Raw genomic sequence first — 26,905 nt, forward strand, 5'->3', positions numbered from 1 at the left:
GAAACTTAGATGATTGTAATGCCCTTCAAGAAGACCTGGACAAAATAAATATACGGCACACCACTTGGCAAATGGAATTTAATGTGAATAAATGCCATGTTGTGGAATGTGGAATAGGAGAACATAGACCCCACACAATCTATAAATTATGTGGAAAATCTTTAAAGACCTTTGATAGAGAGAGAGATCTAGGGGGGTGGCACTAGATAGAAAATTATCACCCAAGGACCACATAAAGAACGTTGTGTGAGGAGCCTATGCGATGCTTTCTAATTTAGAATTGCTTTTAAATACATGGATGGCAAAATACTAAAGAAAGTGTTCATGAATTTTGTTAGGCCAAAGCTAGAATATGCAGCTGGTTGTGTGGTGCCCATATCTTAAGAAGCACATCAACAAACTGGAAAAGGTGCAAAGGCATGCTACTAAGTGGCTCCCAGAACTGAAGGGCAAGAGCTACGAGGAGAGGTTAGAGGCATTAAATATGCCAAAACTAGAAGATAGAAGAAAAAGAGGAGATATGATCACTACGTACAAAATAGTAACAGGAATAGATAAAATTGATAGGGAAGATTTCCTGAGACCTGGACCATCAAGAATAAGAGGTCATAGATTTTAACTAACTAAAAAAAGATGCTGAAGAAATATAAGAAAATTCACTTTTGCAAACAGAGTGGTAGATGGTTGGAACAAGTTAGGTGAGAAGGTGGTGGAGGCCAAGACCGTCAGTAGCTTCAAAGCGTTATGTGGTAAAGAGTGCTGGGAAGATGGGACACCACGAGCGTAGATCTCATCCTGTAACTACACTTAGGTAATTACACATCACTTATCTAATACATACTCCAACACATTCTTGGATTAATACATATTTACCTCATTGCATACTCCCTCATGTTCTCAGACATTAACATACTGTAGTTACCCTTCTCTTTACCCTTATAACAAGCATCTTTTCCTTGCCAGGCAACTAACCCTTCATCTAACCTACCCTCCACTCTGATTTTTCACCATTCTCCTATTGTATCTCAAGCCTTAAGCATTTATCTGTCTATTTACAATTCTTCTCCCTTGCTCTTCACATTCATGCCAATGAGATTAAGTGAACACACCAAGTCTTTGTCCATTCTCACAATTACACCTCCACCAATGTTTTACCTGTTTTCCCTCCACCCCAAAGAGGGGTGCTGGCTGGTAGCAACCCAAGCGCAGCAGTATCCCAGGAGGGACTGGGGTCGGGTTGTCTTGCTGTCCAACAAAACAGCACGATTCTCTGGAACCCAGAGAATCCGATTGTCAGCACTAAAAGAAGGGGCTTTCTCCGAAGATTATATGAAAAGCTAACACACAAAATAAAAGGACTAGAAATGACTAACACGAACAAAATCTGAGCTTCCAAAGCACCTTCAACCCTTTTAGTTTCACAACAACTGTTGTATCAAGGCCACTGCAAGACTGAAATTGTATAAACATGGTAACTCAGAGGTGCTAACAATCTTATGGTAAAATATCCCCCAATATATGTTTCCGTTTTGCCAGTAGCGCCCACAAAAACGTAATTGGCCCAAATTTCTCCTTCACCATTTATGTTCTTATTGTTATATTCCTTTAATTCCACATTATTTTTTGGGGGGTAATTCTTCTTAGTTACTCTTTTTCATATTTTTTATTCATTATTTGACTGCTTACTTGCCTCTGTATCCACAGACTCCTCAAACTTTGCTCTGACCTTTGCCAAAGACAGCTTAGGGAATAACACATTAAAGGTATCTGAAATCTGCCAACTCTTTATCTAAGACAAACACATTGTTTCATAAGTCAACAGCCTTCAGGTATCATCAAAATGTCTTCGCTTAGTTTCGCTTCGCCCAAAACTGTGTAAAAATTTAATAAACAAGAAGGAATGTTGTAACAGACTACCGAGCATCCAAGGAACCAAGGGAATAAAATCAAAAGAACGCCATTATGAATTCAGCAACACCTATACGCAGCAGAGAGATATTTTAGTATAAGAAAGAGAATGGCGAGAAATGTCAAAACTCTACCACCAACTTTGCCAAATGCTAAACAGGTCACAGATACTGTGGCACCCCAACTAGAACTACAGAGATTAACACCAAACAAAATACCCTGCACTTCCACAAATACGATAACATCTCTCATATTTGCCAACATACAAGGAATCAAAACATGCTAAACAAAGTCCACTTCATTATTGGCCTCATAAATTAGGCAAATGCAATGTTTTGTAGCTTTAACTAATTCTCAAACAACTATTTTGACACAGATACAGATACTGGAGTTAAATCTTTTCAGATTTGAGAGAAAACACAGGCTGCAGGGTGTGGTCTGCCTGTATATCAGAGACAGTCATCTGCACAGAGCTGCTAAACACACCAAATGATATGGTAAAACTGCTGATAATCAACATAGGAACTAACTGTGGTGATTGTTCTTGTATATAAACCACCAGATGCAAATCGTCAACAGCTTAAAGACCAACTTATAAAAATAGAATACTGCTTAGAAAATCTCCCAAACCCTGTCCCAATCATCTTACTTGGCAACTTAAATTTATAGCACGAAACATAGAAAAATGTGGCAAATACAGTTATACTGTACCAGAGAATCCCAGGAAGCAATTTAAGTGAACAGTCACATACAGATTACCTCTTGCAGATGTGTGACAGATTTGCCTTAATCCAGCATGCAGTAGAACCAACTAGGAAAAAAAAATTTAGATTTTATCTTTACAAACAATAATGAACTGATTAGGGACAATGATTACAAACACACATTATTCAGATCACAACCTAATTGAAGTTCAGACATGCATAACCCTACTGAGGTTACAGTATGATTCTGTTTCCAGTGAATGCCTGAACATATTGCAGATCACTGGTCCAAACAATTTTTTTATGAATGCAACACCACCACTGAGCCATATACCAGATGTTATTCTAACCCCACTTGACTTTGAAGTAGCCACAGACATAATGTCTATGTACTCTGTGCCAAACCCAGACTCCTGGAATTCTATATTCATAAAAAATTGCAAAAAATTCACTATCAGAGACTTTAAATGTCTTTGGGAGAGAGAGAGCCTAGATTCCATTCACCTGGGTTCTAGGAGACTCAAACCATGGACCCCATGTGTAAGGCCGAAACTATCATGGAGCCTAGATAAGAGTTATCCCTGACATACGTAAAACAGCTGAGATTGTGCCGCTTTAAAAAGGAGGTAGTAAAGATGATGCCAAAAATTATAGGCCATAGTGCTAATATTACACATCATAAAAATCTACAAAAGTGCTAAAAAGTAAGGTCACAAAACACATGGAATCATGGTGTCTACACAACACTGCGCAACAGGAGTTCTCACTCCTGCCTCTCACAGTTGCTACACCACTATGACATGGCCTTAGATGCCATAGAAGACAAACAAATTGCTGATGTAATACACAGATTTTGCAAAAGCCTTCAACAAACGTGACCATGGTGTTATTGCACGCAAAATGTGCACAAAAGGAATTACTGGCATAGTAGGGAGATGAATTTTAACTTCCTAATGAACAGATCCTAGAGTGAAATAGTCAACAAAGTAAAATCTGAATATTCCACTAAAAAAAGCTCAGTCCCCCAAGGTACCGTGTTTACTCCAGTACTTTTCCTCATTCTCATATCAGACAGACAAGAATACAAATTATAGTAATAAATCATCCTTTGCAGATGATACTAGCATTTCCATGAGAGTAGACAACACAGAGCACACAACAAACCTCCAACCTTATGTTAATAATTATCACTTTAATACGCGCGGTACCCGTGAAGAAAAATAGTGCATTGTGCACGGGTGTTTTTTTCTCTTGAGTGTAAACACCAAACAGTGTGTAATCTTTTCACTCTCCTGACACCAATTCTCGAGCTGCAAATTTTATTTTGGTATCAATGTGTTGGCAATAAAATTCTCTACAAGATCATATGTATAAAATGTAACCAAAGCATTAGCTATTCCACCACGAAATAAATAAAAATGTAGATCACTCGCCGTACGCCCAAACAGCAACAAAATGTTCATACTCTTTTGTTTGTTGTCAGCTCCACATTAGTCCTACAGCGTTAAATTTTATATCACTGAACTCGCAATAACATTCTCTACACAGACATAGGCATATAAATGTATAATAATGATCGCGGCTCACACAAGTGTGTGTGAAGTGGCTGATTACCCTCGTTGTGTCACCAACTCAATAGTCTCTCCTCTTAAGTTACAATACAATGCCGTTTTCTCAAATAGGCCATGTGCCTATTAGAGAAAACGGAAATTTAATGACAAACATTTTCATACAAACCCCAAGTCGATCGAATAAGAATTGGATTTTATATGTTTTTTTTTAGATCGCCCGGCTATTTACGACGCGGGGGCAGAACCTGCATAAGCGAACCCGCCGGATATGTACGACGCGGTCCCCTTAAAGTGTTTAAATAAGTCTTAAGGGGCCACAGAAAATAGCCTGATGTTTAATGAGGATAAGTTCCAATTACTACGCTATTGAAAAAAACAGTGTTGAATGTAATGAAACACCATTATCTGGGCGAGACCCGGAGGCTCCCAGGAACTATACCGGGCTAATGTGTGTATATATATTAGACCATGGCAACAGTCATTTGATGGAGTTCTTAGCCTACCGGGGACCAGAGCCAGAACGTGGCCCCCTCAAGAGAAGCACAAGGAGCAATAGCCTATAGACACCCTCAAGTAATTGGATGAAGTCTATGTCTGCGATCCACCAGGTCAGGCACCCAGAAAGGTAGGAATTCCAAAAACTACAGCTGGCTAAAAATTGCTAACTGAAAGCCAAACTAGCAAGTAGAACTCCCCAATCGAAAACGAGTAAACAAGCATGACGTCACAACAGACGCCGCGCCGCTGTCTGCGCAACTCCCATTCCCCGGGCAGGGGAAGGGGGACCCAGGCTTCACGCACAGGCTACCCAACCTCAGTTCAGAGGCTTAATATCAAAAACATTAAAAAAAATGCTGACCGGAGGGTGGGAGGGATGTTGGGGAGCTTCTGGGTCTCATCCAGAAAATGGCGTTTCATTACATTCAACGTTGGTTTTCTGTGGAGAGCCCCTTCGGCTCTCCAGAGCTACCTAACCAAAGATAAAGGAAAAGAGGGACTTACTTGAGAGGTGGCCGCCACTTGCTCCTCAACTCGAAGTCAAACAACTGGCTGCAACCTGCGACCCAAGGCTACACACAGACGAGAAGGGCCAGGAACATGAACAAGGTACAGTGCGCCCAGGACCCCATTCGACCTCCAAAAGCCCCGGGCCCGAAAGTCAGCCCAAGACCAAAAACAGCAGCCAAAGCCATGAACTTACGAACATCATGGGCATGGGGGGATAGACCGCAGCCTAGCTGGACCGAATAATCCTGCGGACGACCTGGGAGACCAGTGGCCTGGAACAGGGAAGAAGGGAAACCGGGTCAACCCAAAGCACGTCCCCTGCCACAGAGGCCGCAGCATGAAAGTAACGGCGAAGAGCCGCAACCGGACACAAAATATGATGCACCATCCATGCCGAACCAACCAAACATCAACAACCCAAGGACCCCTCCGGAAAGCAGCAGTCCCATTATTTGCCAGAAAGAAGTAGACGGCTGCAAACGAACAAACCGACTACCAGGACCGAAAGAGCAAAAACCCCTGCGCCGGATGTATGAAGCTCCCTGACCCAACTCCCAGAGGCCAATGCAAACAAGGAAAGCCGTAGAAAAACCAGTCCTTAACCGAAGGAGCCACCACAAACATACGAAGAGAAGAGAGAGCACCTCGTCTGAAGACCAGGACGGCTCAGGTAGCACATGAGCAGGACAGAGGTAAAACAACGCATGAGAAAGCTTGCGGAACGGAGCTGAAGTGGCATCCACCCCGAACGCAGGCAGATGCAGGTCCGCCAGCGCCGCACAATATGAAGTGACAGTATTCGGCATGAGATGACGGTCCTGAAACAACTAAAAGAGAAAGGACAAAACAAACCAAACAGAAATCAAAGATAACCTATGAAGAGACATAAGTGCCGGAAGGACCGCCAGGAAATTTCATACTGCCGACAAGACGAAACTCGCAGGTGGGACACCATCAACAAAGCCAGCTGATCACCATACAAGTGGTGATAAACCCACATTAAAAAAGACCAGACACGAAGAGTGGAGGAGAAGATCGAACCAGCCACGTACCGGCCTGGACCAATCTGCTGAAAGTGGTGGAGCCGCGTGAAGACCCACGGGTTCAGACACAGAGCAAGCAGTGCCTGAAACCAGGGCTGCATCAGCCACCAAGGGGCCAACAGGACTACCCTCCCCAGGTAAGTCGCCAAGAGAGCCAAGACTTGGAGCAGTAACCGAAGTGGTGGGAAGAGGTACAGGTAACCCCACCTCGACCAGTCCAGTCGAAAGGCATCGACCCCAATGACCTCAGTCGGGAAAGGGCCTATACCAGAAGATGCCTCTACCAAGCTGACGCAAAGAGGTCCACGTCTGGGCACCTGAACGTCTGGCAGAGCCAACGGAACGAGTCGGCGTCGACTGTCCATTCCATGGACAGGGAAATGAAACAGAACAGGCCATCCGCCAGTATGTTGGACACTTCATGGACATGAACTGCCAGGAGAGCCAAACCCAGAAAACTCAGCAGACAAGTCACCTAAAGTGACCAGCCCCAAAGAGCCAAGGACTGCATCGAACCCCCGCAGTTCAGACAATGAACTATAGGGGAGCAGTCTGAATGGAGCTGGATCGTCGATCCGCGAGGAACTTGAACCCTCTGAAGCGAATGCCACACTGTTGTGAACTCCCGTGCCGTGCTGTGAGCTAGACGGAAGGACAGACCCCACCAGCCCTGGCCGGCCTGGTGAGCACTTGTAATAAAGCCCATCCCAGAGACGAGTCATCATGAACACATTGAGCAAGGGCTCAGGTAGACGCCACGGCACAGAACCTCGAAAAACCCGAAGAGGAAGCTGGCGATGCAGCAGCCGACGCAAGGCCCCTGGGGTCCGAACCCAGCGAGAGCAGAAGGGATATCCCCGAAGGAACCAGAACAGCCGCCGAAGGCAGATCTGACCTGACGGATAGACCAGCACAGTTAAGTTTACGACCCTTTCCCCCCCCCCCCCCCCCCCGGAGAACCAACAAGTCCGACATAAGCCGGCAACTATACGAAGCTGCCTGCAGAAAATGACCCACTGCAGACTCTGCAAACAGCAACAAACAAAAAGGGAGACGAAAATCTAAGAGCCAGGGCACAAGCGGATTCCAAAAAGTGGATGAGCCCCGTCTGCCAACTCGCGAGTCATGAAGCAAAGAACAGAGACACCACTTCCTTCAGGATCGACGCAAACAACTTCAACAAGGCAACCAACCCCCGAGCCGCCGAGACAAGTGCACCGAATGCAGGCCTGGAACCTGCAGGTAAAAGTAGCGCAAGACTGAAGCCAAATGCCCGCGGGTGCGCAAATCCTCTGCCACCAGGGACGCTAAAAGGCAGGGAACCTGCACGTGAAGTTGCACCTGGCCAATATCACAAGGAAAGATGGGGGCAAACAAGCACACATTGAGGTGCTCAAATTTGCCCCCCAGGTAAACCTGAACAATCGTGGTCAACTCCCGCCACTCAAGCATGCGAGTCCGACTGAGCGCATGCCATGCCCCCAACATAAAGAAAGGGCAGTCCGCCAGCGAGAAGACTCCGGCACCTCATAACGCACCCAGTAAGGAAAAGAGGAGCCAAACTCAAAGGAAGAAGGATCCATTATCGAGGCGTAATCCGGGTCTCGTAGGAGGTAAGCCTCCCGCACCTCCCTCGGAAGGATGTGGGAGGCCGAAAACCTCCGGAAGAAGGGAACCGAGGAACCTGAGGAACCCGGAACTGAACCGGGGGAAGAGTCGAACTCATATCAAACTCATACAGGGAGGGGATGATAGGAAAACTCCTCCCCCAGTAACAACAAGCCCCACGCTGAGGGTACCAAAACTCAAGTGGAGTCAAACAGAGCTCAAGCCCCCCCCCCCCCCCCAAGTCAACTCCTCTCTAGCCTCGGGATCCTCCACGTCATGACTTGGGGCCGTACCTTCCTCCAAACCCTCTGCCTCTGGAGAAAAGTCATAGTCAACCAGAAAAGCAGGAATGCCTGCTTACCTGCTTGATGGGGTTCTGGGAGTTCTTCTACTCCCCAATCCCGGCCTGAGGCCAAGCTCGACTTGTGAAAGTTTAGTCCACCAGGCTGTTGCCGGCCCGCAGGCCCACATACCCACCACAGCTCGGCTGATCCATGGAATGAAGAGCTGGTGCGACCCAAAAGCCCCAGCAGGAGGAACAGGCTCGAATGCCTCCACCGCCGAACCGGAAGGGGCAGTCCGGAAGCCGCCCGAGTCTCACCACTGTTGGGGGTTTCACCTCTCTATTATTCTCTACCCTTACTCTGGGGTGAGCAATAGTTATGCTCAAGGTAACTCACCGTAGCCCTGCGGGTCTTCCCTTGATCCTCACGGCGCCACTGCACGCCAGGAGAGTCTCCCAGTCAATCTTAACGGCCTCTTATTAAGAAAGAGTGAGAACACGACTCGTTCACCTCGACTGTCGTGTGCCCTCCCCAACAATAGGGCTCTACGGTTAAACACAAGATCGCCAACTGGTGTTTAAGGTGGCCAGTAACACCCTCAGTGGACTGGTGTATTCAGTGGTAGCCTTGGCAAGGTCACACTCAAAGATCAGGAATCAGGCAGGTACTTATTGTTATCACTCTATGCTTACAGGTATAGTATAGCCACAAGATCAATGGAGGGGATGATAAAAACACAAAGAGAGTTTTGTATTTTACTTAAAATGTATGAAAGATGTCACAAGGCCACACAATAATCATAAATCAACTGATCCTGACTCGGCCGGTAATTCCCACGGATATTATGCGATCACTAGAGGGCAACACTCTCCCCCTCCTCATCAAGTGTCAAGAACAGCTGATCGCAATGGCCTCTCCGCGCGAACTTTGCTTGTTTTCTAGATTCACGCGCGCTGTTCCTTTAAATTTTCCAATATTACTAGAAACTCGCACACTCGATATTGGCACAAATAAACCGAATTACTTAGTTACACTGTACTCAGGCTCAAACAGTCTTTTCTACAATCAATTCTACAATGATTCACTGTAATGGTCTTACACTGTTATTTATCCAACAATATATTATGAAATATTAACACGGGAGTTTTCAGTACTTTCTCTCGTGGGCGATAACGCAATAATTCACTGTACTCACAAATGATTATTCACTGAATGAACATAGACATATATATGATATATAAATCAATCATCAATACATGGAAAATAAATAGTTTCTGGGCACATAGCCTAACCTCCAAATACTGGCATAATATTATATATAATTCACCACTATATGTTCATATCAAAATCTATAGAAAGATATACACAACACAGTAAATTTATCACTGGTTCCTGGTGCCTGTACACACCAATAATCAACATGAATATTACAAGTACTCTTGATAGTACTGTCTAGCACACTGGTGCTTTACCATGACATAGGTGAGACTTGCTCACGACATATAAAATCTTCAGGCTAGATAATATAGCCGAATTATATATCTAACTAAAGGGGAATGGGGAGGGAACTAGAACCACCTACTTCACCCTATCCTCCGATGAGAGTCGAGATGTAGCTCCTGGTCCTCGTGTCGGGAACGCCCCCACACTACACGTCGTCGTGTCCTACCAGAGCCTCTCGTCGTCCCACCGTTTAGCGCGTCGTCTCCGTGCCTCCTCACTGCAGGTCCGTCCTCCTCCTTGACTTCTTGAAGGTTGGAGTCGGTCTCCTGGCCGTCGTCTTCTCCCAGCAACGGCTGTCGCCTACGTCTCAGCTACAGTCGTCCGGTTCCCCAAATAGTCCTCTCTTCCTCAGCTACCCAGTGGCTCTGTCAGCCACTACGCTGTCACGAACTGGTGAATTGCCACAGACGTCAACCTACGTCACTGCACGGCTTCACTGCTACTGGCACAATACCTGACTGGAGCACTTGTTGCTCAAATAACCGTCAATTCCCTCTTCTGGTTCAACACATGAACTAGGGAAGACTTCTCAGAGTACTGGCGAACTTCCGATGACGCGTAAATCCACGGTAGTGGGAAACAGCTGTCCGACAGACAGGACCACTCGTCGCACGTCCGACCTCTATGACGTGTCGTGTCTGACTGCTGGCGCCAGCCCGGCGCGCAGGCCGGACCCCTTTCCTTCGTGACGTCACTTTTACTATGGGAGGTTTTCATTGGCTCCCGGTGCCACATTGCTGTCGGTGACCAATCCGGTGCCACTGACGTCACACGGTTTTGGCGGGAGATCAGGGAAGCCAGCGCCATCTTGGCTCCCTAAAGGGCCTAAACCACAGGCCATAATATTACTATTTCACAAATTTCCCGGCTCTCCGAGAACACTTCACTCTCTCCCATATATCAAATTGTAGCCTGCAACGTAGAGAACGCTTGGGAAAAGTAGACATGACTCTTACTGCAGGCATGGGAGAATTATAAGGGGGGGAACTCCGTCACATACCCCTCCCCTTAAAATAAGAGTCATGTCTGGTTAGTGTATGCGGGATAGGGCGTCCGCTACTACGTTTTCCTTCCCCTTGATGTGTTTGATCTCCAGCCGGTATTCTTGCAGTAACAACGCCCACCTAGTTAGACGTTGGTTGGAATTCTTCATCTTGTATAAAAATGTGAGAGGGTTGTGATCGGTGAATACTAGGACAGGTCTCGCCCCTCCTCCCACGTATACATCAAAGTGCTTCAGGGCCATAACTAGCGCCAATGCCTCCTTCTCAACGGTGCTGTAGGCCCGCTGGTATTTTACGAACTTCTTCGAGTAGAAGGCTACTGGCCTATGCACTTCACTCCGTTCTTGAGCCAACATGGCCCCTATTCCAACGTCGCTGGCGTCCACGTACAGGATAAAACCGGCTGAAAAATCTGGAGATATCAATACTGGGGCCTCCGTCAACAATTTCTTGGTCTTTTCAAAAGACTCTTGGCAGGCCTCTCCCCATCTCCATCTTACATTCTTGGAGAGTAGCTCGGTTAGGGGATGCGCTACCGTGGAGAAATTCCGGCAGAACCCACGATAGTACCCTATCATTCCGAGGTACCTGAGCAACTCCTTGCGCGTCTTGGGCACGGGGTATTCCTTTATGGCTGCTACTTTGTTATCAACTGGAGTGACTTCACCTTGGCCGATGACAAAACCGAGGTACTCTAAGTGAGCTTTCCCAAACTCACTCTTGGCCAAATTTACAGTCAGGTTAGCCTCCTCTAACCTTCTGAATAATTCCCCAAGTCTCTCCAGATGCGTCCCCCAATCGTCGGCGTACACGACGATGTCATCGATGTAAACCGTGCATCCTACTGCACCCCTTAACAGCTCGTTCATCATTCGCTGGAAGCAGCTGCCGCTGTTTTTCATGCCGAAGGGCAACACCTTGTACTGGTACAGCCCATCAGGAGTCGCGAAAGCTGATATCTTCCTGGCCTCAGGAGTCAGGGAGATCTGGTAGTACCCCTTGAGAAGATCGACCTTGGATACATACCGTGCACTGCCCACCTGGTCAATGCAGTCACTCACTCTTGGCATGGGGTGAGAATCCGCCACAGTGACGGAGTTCACCCTCCTGTAATCTGTACAAAAGCGGTATGTTCCGTCGCTTTTCCTCACCAACAGGCACGGGGAACTCCACTCACTTTTGCTGGGCTCCGCAAGGTCGTTCTCAAGGAGGTACTCCACCTCCTTTCTCATCAGCTCTCGCTTCTCTGGGCTCACCCTGTACGCGCTCTGTTTGACGGGCCTGGCGTCCCTCACCTCCACCTCGTGCGTCACACTCCGGTGTCGTCGGGGCACGTCGGTGAAGAGGGAGGCATTCTTTCTCAGTAGGTCCGTCAGGTCCGCTCTCTGTTGCCCTTCCAGATGTGACAGCTTGTTCTTGATGTTTGCCAGACTCTCAGTGTTGGTGAGACGGGTGCCATCCGCCCTGGACCACTTTCCTTCCTCCTCCGGGAGTTCTTGGTCCACCTGTACGCACAGAACTGTCTTTTGCTGGGGTTCCCGGGTCATCGTTCCTTCCTGCCTGGCGGTTCCTCCTTCCACCGTGAAGAAGGGTTTCAGGCGGTCCACGTGACACACCTGTTTCTTTCGGGATCTGTTCGACTTCCCAATTTCGTACGACACCGGACCCAACCGTCGCAGCACTTGGTATGGTCCCTCGAACCGTGACTCGGTCACCCTACCTTTACCTGGACACAAGACCATTACTTGGGACCCGACCTGGAAATCCCTCTGTGTAGCTCTCTTGTCGTACCATTCCGACATCTTACGCTGCGCCTCCTTCAGGTGCTTCCCAGCCAGTTCCTTAGCCAGAGTGAGACGTTCTTTAAACTTCTGGACATATTCGTTCACCGTTCCCACGGTTGCTGCCGGTGTCCATTGTTCCCTCAGCATGGACAGGGGACTTCTCACCTCGTGTCCATACACTAGCTGGAATGGTGAGAATCCTAGTGACTCTACCACCGCGTTGCGTATGGCAAATAACGCGGGGTATATGGCCTCATCCCACTCAGCCCCCTGTTCTGCGCAGAACACTCTCAGCACAGTTTTCAATGTGGAGTGGAATCTTTCGATCGCCCCCTGCGACTGCGGTCGGTAGGGCGACGATCGGATCTGAGTCACTCCCCATCCTGCCATCGTCTGTCGGAACCACTTCGACTGAAAAATGCTTGCGCAGTCTGTTTGGATCTCTTTGGGCATCCCCACCCACGAGAAAAACCGCTGCAGTTGGCTGGCTACTCCTTGCGATGTTAAACGTCGCATCGGGACGGCTTCCGGAAACCTGGTGGAGGTACACATTATTGTCATTAGGTAGGTGTTCCCTTTCCTCGTCCTTGGCAAAGGACCCACTCCATCAACTAGCAGACGCTCGAAAGCAGGCCCAAACGCTGGAACAGGGATCAATAGGGCCTTCGGTATCGCGGACTGGCTCTTCCCTGCCCTCTGGCAAGGTAAGCACGTCTTACAATAGCGCCTCACCTCGGCGTCCATACCTGGCCAGTAAAAGTAATCCCTGATCCGTCGCAGCGTCTTAGTCACTCCCAGGTGGCCTGCAGAGTCCACGGAGTGCGCTAGGTCCAACACGGCCGCTCTGCACTGGGCCGGCAACACTACCTGGCGCCTCGTGCTTAGAGACTCTTCCCCGGCCTCCACCCTCACAGGTCTCCACTGCCTCATCAGCATTCCGTCTTGAAGGTAAAAATGAGTAGCCTTCTCAGGGCCAACACGTCCTCCTTGGGCCTCACTAATCAAATCGGGGAACTCCTCCTGCTGCAACTGTTCAAGACGAGTGCGATCTACCCCTAGAGAACTGGTAAGGGTCACCTGCAACTCACCATTTGGGCTATCTTCGCCCTCCGCTCGTTCTCCGGGTTCCACGAAGAGGCGATCTATTCTCAGGCTGTCAGTTGTCTCCTCAGCCCCATCAGATCCACAACCTCCTTGTTCTTCGCGTCGTCTTGGCATCACAGCACAAACTGGGAACGCCACCGGTGCGATTCCCTTCTCGTCCCCACAGACGTTCAACTCTCCGCCTGTCTTCCTGTATTGTTCTATGTACTCTTCGCCTTTCACGAGATGTGGGAGGACGTATCCTCCACACGCGTCATTCCCCAAGATGACCTGCGCCTCCATCTTGGGCATTGATGTACAGACTCCCACCACTAGGGTCTGGCAGCCATAGTCGGAATCTAAAGTTACCTGGTGTAGGGGCATCCTCACTGGGCCTCCCACAGTGGTCACACTTGCTACCCCCACACTGGTACTTTCGTAACCCTCGGGGAACAGGGTCTCACTCACCAGGGTAAAATCGGCCCCAGTGTCTCTTAAGATCTTCACAGGGATGGGGTCTGCGTCCCCCATCCTTACGGTTCCTTGACACACGAATGGGTGAACTTGCTTTTCCCCACTCAGCGCGGGTTCATCCCGCACTCTCTCGGCCCTCTGGTCCTCGAACATCACTAAAGCAACGTGTCCCCGCTGCTTAGGGCGTCTGCATTCCCGCGCGACGTGTCCGGGTATTCCGCAGTTGTAGCAGCGGCCCCTCGGCGGAGACCATCCGCCACCGCTCGCCTTAGCACTGCCTCCAGAGGCCGTCGCACCCTGTGTCTTTCCCGAACCGCTTGTTGACTCCTTGGTCGCAACAACAGCTCCCGAGCTCTCCGCATGGTTCTTCTTGATCGGTTCTACAGCACCTTTTGATCCTCGGGTGTTCCAACTTGAGAGGTGGGATTTGGGAGAACTCGCTCCTGTCCTCCATCCATCCGTCCTTCTATAACTCCGATCGTTTCCGACGTATGCGGGTGGTCGGTTCTGTCCCTCTCGGCGTGGGCGTAGGGCTTCTTCTAGCATGTCGGCCCGGTCGGCTGCGGCCCTCAGGTCCTTTATGTCCGCCTCCTTTACCCTCATCCTGATCTCAGGAGAGAGCACGGACATAAACTTTTCCATGGCCATTAGTTCCTTGACCTCTTCGACCGACCTTGCTTCTTCCGAGTCCAGCCACTTAAGGAGCTTTCTTTCAATGTCCCTCGCCGTCTCCGCATACGATTTTCCTGGCAACCGGGTACATTCTCTAAACCTCTTTCTGTAACACTCTGGCGTGAGCTTAAAGGAACGGAGCACAGCTCGTTTTACCGCATCGTAGTTAGTGCATTCTTGGAAGTCGAGCATAGTGAAGGCTTGGCGAGCTTCCCCTGTGAGCCTTCCTTGGACCAACTCCGCCCACTCCGCCCTCGGCCACCTCTTCATAGCAGCAACTCTCTCAAAGTGATCGAAGAAACTTTCGGCTTCACTAGGCACAAAGACCGGCAGGTCTCGTTCCCTCACTCGTCGGTCTTCCTGTGGCGGGGCAGGGGCACCTAGTCCCAGTTCAGCTCGCTTCAGCTCCACCTCCTGGTTGGCTTCTATTTCCATTTGTCTCAGCCTAACTTCTTGCTCTCGTTCTTCCCTGCGTAGCTGTGCTTCTCGTTCTTGCTCTTCCCGGCGCAGCTGTGCTTCTCGCTCCTCACGCTTCGACTGTGCTTCTCGCTCCTGTTCTTCCCGGCGCAGCTGTGCTTCTCGCTCCTGTTCTTCCCGGCGCAGCTGTGCTTCTCGCTCCTGTTCTTCTTTGCGCAGCTGTGCTTCTTCTCTCCTCAGCTGCGCTTCTGCTTCTCGTTCTTCTTTGCGCTGCTGTGCTTCTCGCTCTTCTTTGCGCTGCTGTGCTTCTGCTTCTCGCTCTTCTCTGCGCTGCTGTGCCTCTAGCTGCAGCTTCATTATTTCCAGCTTAATGCTGTGCCTGCTGCCGCTGGATCCCCTGCTGCTTCCACCAATACTCAGGTGTTCACCCTCACTGGCAGGTGTTTGGGGCCGTTCCTCCCCCAAAGCTTCGTCTCGAGCCTTTAGCTGAGCCATTATCTCTAGTCTTCTTTCACCAACTCGGGCAGATTTCAGCTTTATTCCAAAATGATCCGCTATAGCCTGTAACTGTGCCTTGGTGCACTCTTCCAGCACCTGTTCGTCTCTAGAGTCAATAAACCTGGTTACTTTATCATCCTCCATCTTGTGCTATGAGTGTTAACCTGCACCTGATCTCTAACACCACTGCCAAGTACCACTACTGCAACCTTTACTTCGATTGAAATCCTGGCAAGGTCGCCAATGTTGGGGGTTTCACCTCTCTATTATTCTCTACCCTTACTCTGGGGTGAGCAATAGTTATGCTCAAGGTAACTCACCGTAGCCCTGCGGGTCTTCCCTTGATCCTCACGGCGCCACTGCACGCCAGGAGAGTCTCCCAGTCAATCTTAACGGCCTCTTATTAAGAAAGAGTGAGAACACGACTCGTTCACCTCGACTGTCGTGTGCCCTCCCCAACAATAGGGCTCTACGGTTAAACACAAGATCGCCAACTGGTGTTTAATGTGGCCAGTAACACCCTCAGTGGACTGGTGTATTCAGTGGTAGCCTTGGCAAGGTCACACTCAAAGATCAGGAATCAGGCAGGTACTTATTGTTATCACTCTATGCTTACAGGTATAGTATAGCCACAAGATCAATGGAGGGGATGATAAAAACACAAAGAGAGTTTTGTATTTTACTTAAAATGTATGAAAGATGTCACAAGGCCACACAATAATCATAAATCAACTGATCCTGACTCGGCCGGTAATTCCCACGGATATTATGCGATCACTAGAGGGCAACACTCTCCCCCTCCTCATCAAGTGTCAAGAACAGCTGATCGCAATGGCCTCTCCGCGCGAACTTTGCTTGTTTTCTAGATTCACGCGCGCTGTTCCTTTAAATTTTCCAATATTACTAGAAACTCGCACACTCGATATTGGCACAAATAAACCGAATTACTTAGTTACACTGTACTCAGGCTCAAACAGTCTTTTCTACAATCAATTCTACAATGATTCACTGTAATGGTCTTACACTGTTATTTATCCAACAATATATTATGAAATATTAACACGGGAGTTTTCAGTACTTTCTCTCGTGGGCGATAACGCAATAATTCACTGTACTCACAAATGATTATTCACTGAATGAACATAGACATATATATGATATATAAATCAATCATCAATACATGGAAAATAAATAGTTTCTGGGCACATAGCCTAACCTCCAAATACTGGCATAATATTATATATAATTCACCACTATATGTTCATATCAAAATCTATAGAAAGATATACACAACACAGTAAATTTATCACTGGTTCCTGGTGCCTGTACACACCAATAATCAACATGAATATTACAAGTACTCTTGATAGTACTGTCTAGCACACTGGTGCTTTACCATGACATAGGTGAGACTTGCTCACGACATATAAAATCTTCAGGCTAGATAATATAGCCGAATTATATATCTAACTAAAGGGGAATGGGGAGGGAACTAGAACCACCTACTTCACCCTATCCTCCGATGAGAGTCGAGATGTAGCTCCTGGTCCTCGTGTCGGGAACGCCCCCACACTACACGTCGTCGTGTCCTACCAGAGCCTCTCGTCGTCCCACCGTTTAGCGCGTCGTCTCCGTGCCTCCTCACTGCAGGTCCGTCCTCCTCCTTGACTTCTTGAAGGTTGGAGTCGGTCTCCTGGCCGTCGTCTTCTCCCAGCAACGGCTGTCGCCTACGTCTCAGCTACAGTCGTCCGGTTCCCCAAATAGTCCTCTCTTCCTCAGCTACCCAGTGGCTCTGTCAGCCACTACGCTGTCACGAACTGGTGAATTGCCACAGACGTCAACCTACGTCACTGCACGGCTTCACTGCTACTGGCACAATACCTGACTGGAGCACTTGTTGCTCAAATAACCGTCAATTCCCTCTTCTGGTTCAACACATGAACTAGGGAAGACTTCTCAGAGTACTGGCGAACTTCCGATGACGCGTAAATCCACGGTAGTGGGAAACAGCTGTCCGACAGACAGGACCACTCGTCGCACGTCCGACCTCTATGACGTGTCGTGTCTGACTGCTGGCGCCAGCCCGGCGCGCAGGCCGGACCCCTTTCCTTCGTGACGTCACTTTTACTATGGGAGGTTTTCATTGGCTCCCGGTGCCACATTGCTGTCGGTGACCAATCCGGTGCCACTGACGTCACACGGTTTTGGCGGGAGATCAGGGAAGCCAGCGCCATCTTGGCTCCCTAAAGGGCCTAAACCACAGGCCATAATATTACTATTTCACAAATTTCCCGGCTCTCCGAGAACACTTCACTCTCTCCCATATATCAAATTGTAGCCTGCAACGTAGAGAACGCTTGGGAAAAGTAGACATGACTCTTACTGCAGGCATGGGAGAATTATAAGGGGGGGAACTCCGTCACACCACTAAGAAAACTCTGCACCGACTCCGAAACCCTCGGACATTTAGGAGCCAGGAGAAGGGGGGTGTGGGAGCAGGATGAACCACAGTAGGGGAAAGGACAAGGGGGCATGGACGAAACCAAAGTCGAGGCAACTAACACCCCAAAGTCCAGGTCCCTATAACCAAAGCAAAGCAGCTGTGGGGCATCCGGAAAGGCAACCAACCTAAGCCGTACATGCAATGCTGAAGCTGCCTGCACCCAAATATCAACATCAGTGGACTGGGTGAATTGAAGTACAAGCAAGGAACACCACTCACAGGACTCCGGGTCAAAGGTGTTATTAACACAACAGGCAGCATGGCGGAAGCAAAGACAATGAGTGTCACCCTGAGACATATGGACAGAGCAACCTTCAAATTCGCACGAAGTGAGGTGGGACTCTGAGGTCTCCTCTATCGGACCAATGAGCCCCAATGGGGATTTTCCCAGGGCCCTTAAGCTGACTGCTAAGGGAAGCCCAGGCAAGGTACTGCTAACTGGTTATCCCAGACCTACCAAGGAAACGAACTAAAAGCGTTTGTGACGCTTCTGTGACGTGTGCAAGCACAGGGCCCTAGCAGAGGGCCATGAAAATCATACAAGTGGTCCTACAGCCCCACCAAGCGAAAAAAAAAAAAAATGTCTCCAGGGAAACAGAACCGGTCACTATGTGAATATCAGACAGCTGCACAGTACCTTAGGTCGCAGCCAGCGACGATACTACCGCATACCCAAGGTCAAACAGGAGTAAAAACCACCCCAACTGAACCCCAAGGGCGGGCAATCACCGAGCAGCAACAGAACCACAAGGAGGTAGTATCCCGAATGGTTCATGGAAGGGAACCCTATGCTGCAAGGGCAGTACTTACAGGACACCTAGGGAAGGTGGCCCTAGATGCATACAGCCCCAGTACTCTTGTGTTACTCCTGGCTCACACACCAACAACACCACTATGCAGCACTGCTCAAAGGATAGAGCCAGAGTTGATCGACCTCCTCCAACACAACAGCCTCTTGAACTGAGGTTGGGTAGCTGGTGCGTGAGGTCTGGAACCCCCCTTTCCTCCTCCTCCTCCTCCTCCTCCCTGGGAGGGGGAGTTGAGCAGACAGTGGCACGGCGGCTGTGGTGAGGTCATGCTTGTTTGCTTGTTTTTGACTGGGGGAGTTCTGCATGCTAGTTCGACTTTCCGTTTGCAATTTTTAACCAGCTGTAGTTAGTTTTGAAATTCCTCACTTTCTGGGTGCCTGACCTGGTAGACGGCTATCTTGGTTATATTGAGATGATTTCGGGGCTTAGTGTCCCAGCGGCCCGGTCCTCGACCAAGCCTCCTTTTTGTTACACACCCCCAGGAAGTAGCCCATAGCAGCGGTCTGACTCCCAGGTACCTATTTACTGCCAGATGAACAATAACCTCATCAGGGTAAGTAATTGCACCCTGATGAGGCATTAGGGTGAAAGAAGCTCTGCCAAGTTGTTTCCTCCTCCACCGGGGATCGAACCCAGAACCTCAGGACTACGAATCCCGAGCGCTGTCCACTCAGCTGTCTGGTCCCCCTGGCAGGCAGACTGCTTCCAACCACACGGACGTGTCTACAGGCCATTGCTCCACGTACCTCTCTTAAGGGGGCAGGTTCTGGCTCTGGTCCCCGGTAGGCTTAGAACTCCATCGACAGACTGTTGCCACTGTCTAATATATACATATCAGCCCAGTATTGCTCTGGGAAGCCGAAGGGGCTTCTCCACAGATATGTATCAAAATAAATGGATGTCATTTTGAACATGCATTATAAATGATAAACTATTTGGTAATTCATAAATTATATTTAAAAAAATCTGTGGTTTTCATTTTTACTTTGCCAGGAGGACAGACTTTTGGGACACCCTGTATATAACTACTATATTTACATTTTTACATACCATTACAGACAACTAAGCAGTTCTGATGGGTGCAATAATCTTGTAACCAGTGATTAGAATTTAGCCCAAGACCTGCATATTTTGCACGAGTCACTAATATATGTACAATATTATATTCCTTGAACAATAAAACATACCGTTTTTACTGTTATTACACTGTATACACAAGTTACATATAACTACTGTATTTACAGTTTATGTACCATTACAAACCACTAAGCAGTTCTTGTGGGGTGTAATTGCAACCAGTTATCAGAATTCAGCCTAGCTATGCATATTTTGCACAAAGCTGTAACTGTATGCACATGCACACAAATATTATATTTTCTTTGTTTTTTTAGTGTTCACCCTTTTCCTTCCAAGTGTAATGATGCACTAGGTTGTCACTAATGCTGTTTGTATCACAGAAGATGTACACTATAGGTATATGAAGATACATTCGTGTCACTAATATACGCACACAATTATATTCTTTGAACAATACAAACCGATTTGGTGTTATTACACTATATACACACGTTGTATATAGCCATCTACATTTGTATGCACCACAACGAACCACTAAGCAGTTCTGGTGAGAGCAGTAATCTCATAATCCAAGACAGCAAAGCATCACATGCTAATCATTTATGGGTAGTTAGCACATTTTGCTAACTAGCACATAGCTAGTGTTAACACAACTCTAGCCACAACACTGCTATCAGAATCTTAGTCACTAAATCCTGGATATGAATAATTTTCCAGAAGTTTATTTTCTATGGGAACGAGGTTCTATTCCCTGATGGGTTGATGCACCAAACTGTGGCTCTATGCTGTGGATGTCTGCCGTGTCCGTCAATATTGTAACCAGCATTGGGATCACTGAGCTCTGTCTCTTCTTCATAGAAGAGCCTGTGATGATAAAATTTTTATCACCATTAAATAATCCCAGTTACAGTACTTGTTTCCTTCATCATTACTAAGTGATGGTGCGAGCTGCTACTGTGTGCAGTATTCATGGTCACCCTCTCAGTACTGACGCCCATATACCAAGCAGTATTCATGGTCACCCTCTCAGTACTGACGCCCATATACCAAGCAGTATTCATGGTCACCCTCTCAGTACTGACGCCCATATACCAAGCAGTATTCATGGTCACCCTCTCAGTACTGACGCCCATATACCAAGCAGTATTCATGGTCACCCTCTCAGTACTGACGCCCATATACCAAGCAGTATTCATGGTCACCCTCTCAGTACTGACACCCATATACCAAGCAGTATTCATGGTCACCCTCTCAGTACTGACGCCCATATACCAAGCAGTATTCATGGTCACCCTCTCAGTACTGACGCCCATATACCAAGCAGTATTCATGGTCACCCTCTCAGTACTGACGCCCATATACCAAGCAGTATTCATGGTCACCCTCTCAGTACTGACGCCCATATACCAAGCAGTATTCATGGTCACCCTCTCAGTACTGACACCCATATACCAAGGAGGAGTGTCCACTTTTCTTTTTTAACACTTTCCCGCTATCTGGACGCGCCGGCGCGTTCGGTTTCGTCTAACGTAAACGCATAGTGGACATAAAGTTATGTCTACTTTTAAAATATTTGTATAAAATTCAATTTTTATCCGATTTACTTTGGGTTTGTTTCAAACTGCGCGCTATGAGGCTCTCTTTCTCACCACTAGGCTGCATGGTACAATAAGTTCATGAAAGGTGTGGATAACTTCGATCAAATGGTATTTTGTCCCAAACGGGTTGCAGGTGGGTGACTTTAGCCGTTTATTCTGGTAATTCTTCCCCCATATCATGTATTATATGCATATGTCTGTTTAGGGAATTTTATTCCGATCAATATACAACCAAAAATAACTGTGTGCAACAAGTATAATCTTGACAAACATAACAAAAGTAAAAATATTTCGTGTGTGTTTGACGCTCACTGATATGTTCCAGCGTTGTTTTATATTTGTCGCTATTCTAACTTACGCTTTGTTGATATTTTTTACCTATGGGCACATAGAACATTCAATTGCGAACACATTGACATAAAAATGAATGACGTACATAGAAAATTAATGTCATGAGAGTGAAATAAGTATAAACTTTCAAAGCGCCGTGCGTCGTCCCATCACCGATACCGGGTAACAATTTCACCACTTCCCACACTCTTGCGGGCGGGCTGCATCATTATTCTACGCTTATATTCATATCACCGTGTTGGGAATTTCATTGCGAGTCCATTGATACCAAAATTAACGCTGTAGAACAAGTGTGGAGGTGATTACAATCCCAAGAGTAAAAACATTTTGTTGCTGATGGGCGCTCACGGCGAGTCATCTACATAGTTATTTATTTGGTGCTGGTATCCCTATATGTTTCGTGACTTATTTTACTAATGTTCTTCTAGAGAATTTTATTGCGAACACGCTGGTACCAAAATGAAATACGTAGCATGAGAACTAAGGTCAGAAGAGTAAAAAGAGTATACACATTTTTGTTTTTACGCTTAAGCGATAAAAACGCAGCGCGCACATTCGGTTGGCTGAGTGACCTTTGCGGAGAGCGCGAAAGTGTTAAGATGGCACCTGTTTCCTGGAAGCCTAAGGAAGCAGATGTAAACCCCGTGTACTTGCAGGAGTTTTAAATCGTACATGGTACGTTAACACTTTGGCTTCACGTTAACGTTATCCCAATCCTTAACCCTTAAGCTGTGCATGGCGTATATATACGACAGGACCCCATGGTGCCGGAAGTTAAATTTCTCAAACTTGCTCTAACACTTTCCAATTTTTTGTGCATAATCTACTAGGCAAACGCTCTAAAATTTGTCTAAATGATCACCAACGTAACTTGAAAAACAAGAAAATTAAAAATAATTAAAAAATTTAATATGGTAAATTTAAGATTTTCAGATCAGCTGCAAAAATATTAAATATCACCAATTGTTCATCAAGTGTTATTATGCTCTCAATAGTATGATCTTCATTTTAATAGATTTAGAATAAAGATTTTCAGTTTAGTATACCATAAAAAAATCGTCAACATGGCATCTGAAATATGCACCAAATTCAGACAACAAATTTTTTAACTCCAAACATTTAGGGTTTATGAAAAATCCATTCTTATAGGATTGTAGAACAGACAGCTGCGCACACTATATGTAAAAATGGTGAGAATTGGTCAGAAACTGGATTTTTTAAAGCTGACTCAAATTTGAAACTCTAGTTTTAGAGATAACTGAAGTTGAAGTTATCGACAATGTATAAGGTAGTTCTAATTCATTAATTTACTTGTATGTTTTAATAAACATTGTCTGGCATTCGTACTTGAATATGTCAAAGTTGTAGGTCAATATGTGTTGGAATGAAGTCAAGGAAAAATAACCCCCCTCCAAAAAAAACAAAATATAGGGATAATTATAATTATTTAGGGGATAAAGATATATACTTTATATAAGTAAAAAAGCCCTAATCTGGTCCCTGATCATCAAAACAACCTAAAGAGACAAAGAAAATACAGTTTGCAATTTGTGAAAAAAATCAGCCCCAAAAAATTCAAAGTCCCAAGTCCCAAGTTCAGTCAGTTATGATTTATTTATTTGTTTGTTGACCAATTTAATTCTTTCTTCACATAGTTAGGGATAGGTATACACTCTCCAGGATGTAGAAGTTACAACAAAATCAGATAATAAACAAAGAAAAATATAAAAAATAAAATAAATCCCCCCTCCCCCCCAAAAAAATGGGGGGGGGACATCGGTGAAAGTAACATATTATAATTGGACAATGTATTTGTATGATATATTACAAAATAAATCATATGTAGATAAGGAGTCACAATAACGTGGCTAGAAAATGTTGCTCAAACCAGACACTAGAAAGTGAAGAGACGACGACAATTCGGTCCATCCTGGACCATTCTCAAGTCCAATGTGATAATGGTCCATCCTGGACCAAAACGTCGTCTTCTCTTCACTTTCTAGTGTGTGGTTTGGTCAACAAAACACAGCATAATAACATACATATTCATTATTATTGGAGTTATTATGTATTACTCAGCAATGCTATTAACCACTGCACTGCGCAAAGCGCCTTTAGGCGCTCAGAGAGTTGTGCTTTTTGTTTTTTAAATTGGCTATATTTTAATGTTTTTTAATGTTTTCATTACTATTTGTGTTTTGAAATGGAAATAGTTGACTTTGGAAACATTTTGACATTAAATTTACCTGAACATTTGTAAAAATAACAAAAATATGTCCTTGACAATTGCACCAAGACATTTTTGCCGAAAATAGGTGAGCAGTGCAAGGGTTAAGGCACCAGCTGCATATCCACTTTGTGGACACTTCTAACTATTATTCTTCTTTGTGCATCAGACAGGTGCTTGCATCTCTCTATTACTGCATTATCCCTCAATTCCAGTTAATATGAGCTGTTCTCCTTATCAACAAAATGTTCTTTTTTTTTTTTTTTTTTTAAATTCTCTAAAATCTATTTCTGCAAATATTGGGATGAAACTTTCACGACGCTGAAGCCAAAAGTTGGAGATTTGTTTAACATTTAATATTAATTTTCACATAATTCAAATATTTTTTCACCCAGCCCCAGCTTATACCACCATTTACAGCCCAGGCTGTAGCAGTGTAAGGGTAAGGGTTGAATAAATACATGGCAGAGGATGTAAACGCTTTCCACAATTAAAATATTTGTAAAAATTCCATTTATAGTCAAACTATTATTAGACTTGTTTTAAAATGGGTGATATTCTATTGCCAACAATTTAAAACTAAAATGAATGATATAGCACAAAAAAACTGGAACATGTATAAATACTGAAGTGTGACTGGGTGCTCACAGACAACGCCCGGCTGACTTTGACCTTTGCTGGGCGGAGTGCGCGCATGCCAAGGCGACCTTGAGGTGGCACACCGGGCCAGAATCGGGACAGCCAAATTGTTACAACTTCTTCAACCATATCACGTAGTTAATGGATAATTTCTGAGATCATCCCTAACCTTGTTTTGCAGTAGATGGGTTAAAGGGAGGGTCATGACCCCCCAAATGGTGTATTTGGACCATACCCATCGATTTTTCCCACACTCAAAACTCTTTAATTACAAATCTTGTGTGAAATAAATATCTTGGGACTCCATTCTGATAATTAATGATAAGAGTGTCTCATAACCATACAATATTTATAATAAAACTTCCTGCACCTACACTAAACAAAACTTGGCACATACAACATGAAAACAAACCATACGATTTCTTTCAAAATCTGGCCATTGACTTTCCCACACCAAACAATTTTAACAATAAAGAGTTTCGAGAATAAAGAGTTTATGTGTCAACATTAAAATTGGTCCCATGATCTTTTTCAAACCAGTCCAATCCATTTTTCCTCTACTCCTTAAACTCATTTTTATGATCAAGTTCACCAATGAAATATCTTGGGGAAGCTGTTCCAAATAATAATAAGAGATATGGTTTCATACCAATGTTTAGAATAGTATAGCTGTCACTTCCACTCACCTACACTTACCTGTAATGGCATTTCAATATAAATGCACAAAAATGTATGTAGCAAATCAACTATATTTGTATTATTTTATATACGTAAGAAACCTCATACCAAAATGAAGTGTAAAGGGGATAAACCAGTTAATGGGTGTGGAGTATCAGAAATGACTATTTCAGAATAATCTAAGACTCTGGGAAATGGGGACCTGAAAAACAGTTTCCCTTTATCTCCAAATTTTGGGAAATTCTCTTACAGAAAATGATCTATGTCAAACTCAAAATGAAAATCATAGTCCTTTATAATAACTTTTATGACCTGTAGGTCATAAAAATGGCAAAATACCTGCATTAGAAAATTCAGAAGCGAAGAGATGCAGAGAAGGTCGTACCAGCAAAGAATGTTGCTGGACTGATTCTCTGAAAGAGGTGGAGCAGCGGAAAAATTGCGCAAGTTCAGATACCGGGCTAGAAGAGCCAGAAACCAAGGCCTTACTGGTTACCAGGGAGCAAGGAGGATCACTCTCCCTGAGCAAAAAGCCAGTCTGGTAAGAACCCGGAGAAACAACTGAGCTGCACCCCCACCTCGACCAGTCCAGTCGAAAAGTATCTACCGTGAGAACCTCATAATCAGGGAATGCCACCATGTTGTATAGAAGGTGCTGGTTCCACACCAGCATGAAGAAATTCACCTCAAGGTAACTTAACATCTTGCAGAGCTATTGGAAGGACACATCACTGATGGTCCATTCTATGAATATATAGTAAATAACCTAGTTTTGGCAACAGAATCTAAAATCTGAGGCAGAATAAAATTATAACATCCTAGTTATGTTATGAACCTTGTTAAATACCATATAAAATATAAAATTTCATAGTGATGTAATGGCATGGCATGGCTTATGTGATATGATGGGTTGGGTTGAGTTTACATAAAGAGTAGTGATGACAGAAGTGAAAATCTGCTCAGGTCTTATACCATATTCAATTCTGAAGCCCCAAAACATCACATGTAGTGGACACAGAGTCAAATGTAAACAAAGTGTCAAAAGTCAGCACAGTACTATACTAGTTTTTTCATTTTTACAAATCCTAATAATTTTTACTCCATTCCACTCTTTGTCCTCACTTTTTCACACACAAATCAAACCCATTAAACTTTGTCCTCCCTGAAAACATTTACCACTTCAAGCTTCTGTAGTCCCTCATTTATATGTCTCCAATATCACACTGACATAGAGGCCTGCCTTTGCTGTATGAAGGGCCACCACATCCAAGATTAATAATGCCCTTAGTGGCAAGGAACTGTAATGGGTCCATCAAATTCACCCTCACCTCAATCACAAGAAATGTTGGACTGCTTGTACCATATAGTGATGCAAGGTTGGATCTTAATATTAATACTAAATACTGACTATTGACTAAATACTGAATTTAATCCACTAAAATTCAATGCAATGACTATGTCT

At 45.6% G+C, this 26,905-nt stretch overlaps 1 protein-coding gene across 1 annotated transcript in view; it reads right to left on the reverse strand.

Annotated features, from left to right (window-relative positions):
- Window positions 1-26,905, reverse strand: part of LOC123754682 (negative elongation factor A) — a 128,520-nt gene that overhangs the window by 54,087 nt on the left and 47,528 nt on the right. The gene's annotated exons all lie outside the window — the stretch shown is intronic.

Source organism: Procambarus clarkii, chromosome 18 (genome assembly GCF_040958095.1).
Source record: "Procambarus clarkii isolate CNS0578487 chromosome 18, FALCON_Pclarkii_2.0, whole genome shotgun sequence".
Classification (NCBI taxonomy): domain Eukaryota; kingdom Metazoa; phylum Arthropoda; class Malacostraca; order Decapoda; family Cambaridae; genus Procambarus; species Procambarus clarkii.